Source organism: Tachysurus vachellii, chromosome 2 (genome assembly GCF_030014155.1).
Source record: "Tachysurus vachellii isolate PV-2020 chromosome 2, HZAU_Pvac_v1, whole genome shotgun sequence".
Lineage (NCBI taxonomy): Eukaryota > Metazoa > Chordata > Actinopteri > Siluriformes > Bagridae > Tachysurus > Tachysurus vachellii.
The window spans coordinates 409,155-411,654 of record NC_083461.1 but is presented as its reverse complement, the minus strand read 5'-3'; the positions used below and the strand labels follow the sequence as shown (position 1 = coordinate 411,654).

At 40.5% G+C, this 2,500-nt stretch overlaps 1 protein-coding gene across 1 annotated transcript in view; it reads left to right on the top strand.

Moving 5' to 3' along the window:
* LOC132861242 (protein sidekick-2-like) overlaps positions 1-2,500 on the top strand; it is a 157,520-nt gene that overhangs the window by 98,514 nt on the left and 56,506 nt on the right. The gene's annotated exons all lie outside the window — the stretch shown is intronic.

The following is a 2,500-nucleotide window of genomic DNA, read 5'->3' as shown; positions in this document are numbered from 1 at the left end:
TCCTCCCCTGCCTCCTCCCCTGTCTCCTCCCCTGTCTCCTCCCCTGCCTCCTCCCCTGCCTGTTAGACGTGACTGATGTATATCACTATAACTATACAAGCTTTGTTTAATGCGACATACCCGTTTGGTTTGACTCATTTTTCTGTTAAACACAGAACACTAAACTTCTGATCTGTAATCATTTCATTAGCCATAAGAGCTTTAGATGTTAGAGATCTTATATTTAACACTCCTAGCTTCAGATCTAAGGTGCTGGCTGTGCATTCACTATGATCTAATTGTATACTAATAAGGTCACTAAAACTAATTATTTGAGTGTTTATAGTTTTTTGTTTAGCTCAGGAAACAGACACAGTCTCTATATTGTGAACCCTGGGATACGACTCAATGCAGCTAGCAGACGGTCGGATTCGCCTGCTTGTCTGCTCCCTGGCTCTGGCTCCGGATTGTCACAGATTAACTCGGCCTGTTCTTAAACTGTGTGCTATGCTGCAAGAAATGAGAGCAGAACCTTCCCGTGTGAGATGGACACCGTCCCGTCCTAACAGGCCAGACTTGCCCTCAATATTGCTCCAATTATCTATGAAGCTCACCTTGTTTTCACAGCACCACCTGGACATCCAGCAGTTGATTGACCATAACCTTCTGTAAGCTACATCACCACAACACATTAGGATGGGACCAGAGCGTACTACAGCATCAGACATCGCCTTCTCTAATTTACACATACCATTTACACACTCCCTAAACATTGTATTGGTCATATTGCTGTGGTGCAGGAGGAGTAAAGCACAAAGGGATGAGGTGTTATAGGACTGTAACCCACCTCAGGGTGTTACAGTAACTCATCACTGGTGATCCAGACACTGTGTAACAAACACAGACATTTCTCTGCTTTCTCAGAGTTTCTGATTTAATACGCTGCTATATAGAAAACGTAATCTCACAGGAAATTGGTTTGGCTCCACTTCCTTAAAGTCCCAGGTGAAGCTAATAATGAGGAGTTAATGTTGTGTTGCTGGAGATGAAGTCTAAAAATGGAAAAGCTCGGCTTTAATTTCATTCTCACTCTCGCTCAAGCTGCTTCTAAATGAGAAATCTGTTATTTTATCTTTGGAATGTGGAGTCATTATTAGTGCTGCCTCCAAAGGCCTGGAGAGATCTTATAACCTCAGCATGTGGTTTTATTATGATTAAGTTAAAGCTAATAAAATGTGCTGTATGTAGAGGAGGCTGTATGATGCCTGTAGTGATGAGGTTTTATTACATTGTGCGTTTATTATATATGTTAAAAAATTCCTTTTGATTTTAACAATGGATTTTTAGGCTTTGTCCTATCTTTAGTTTTCATGCTGGTGTAGAATGAAATTATTAAATTAATGGTTTGGGGTTACATTTTGTCTCTGAGGAGATCTGAGTGATGGTTTATTTTTGAGGACACAAGTGGATTTTGAAGAGAGAGAGAGAGAGAGAGAGAGAGAGAGAGAGAGAGACAGAGAGTGAAAGAGAGTGAAAGAGAGAAAGAGAGAGAGAGAGAGAGGGAGAGAGAGAGTGAGAGAGAGACAGAGAGAGAGTGAGAGAGAGAGAGAGAGACAGAGAGAGAGAGAGAGAGAGAGAGAGAGAGGGAGAGGGAGAGAGACAGAGAGAGAGAGTGAGAGACAGAGAGTGAAAGAGAGAGAGAGGGAGAGAGAGAGAGAGAGAGAGAGCGCATGTCTGTATCATTTCCTGTATATGCAGTATATTAAATCTTTTTATATTGTATTAATTTAACTGACGTCGTCTCAGAGCAGCTTTACAGAACATAATCATAGAACAAAAGGTTATTATAATGAATAATATAAAGATTAATATAATATAAAAGTTCCAGATTAATATTAGATATATTTAAATGTGTATGTATTTATCCCCAATGAACAAGTCTGAGGTGACTCAGGTGACTGTGGGGAGGAAAAACCCCCTTAGATGGTAAAGGAAGAAACCTTGAGAGGAACCAGACTCAAAGGGGAACCTCATCCTCATCTGGGTGACACTGGGGGTGTGATTATAAATATACAGTCTGACAATCTGTCCTCAAAGACCATTTGGAGTTCACATCTCCTCTTTGTATGTCTGAATACGTGATGAAGCAGAGCCCAACTGGAGCTGGTACATCTGTAGATACCTCAGGATTCTCACATGGTCAGTCTCATCTCAGTAAACGTCCAAAATCTTCATGGCACGAAACTGGGGCTGGTACAATTTCTGGATGCCTCGGGATGGATTGAGAGGAATTAACATATCTGCTGTTCATAATATAAACAAGCACTATATGATAATGTACATTTGATCAGATGTAATAGAGCACAATATTATGGGATGTATTATGTGTACGTCTGACTAAAGAGATGAGTTTTTAATCTACATTTAAACTGTGAAAGTGTGTCTGAGCCCCGAACACTATCAGGAAGACTATTATAGAGTTTGGGAGCTAAATAAGAAAACGCTCTACCACCTTTAGTAG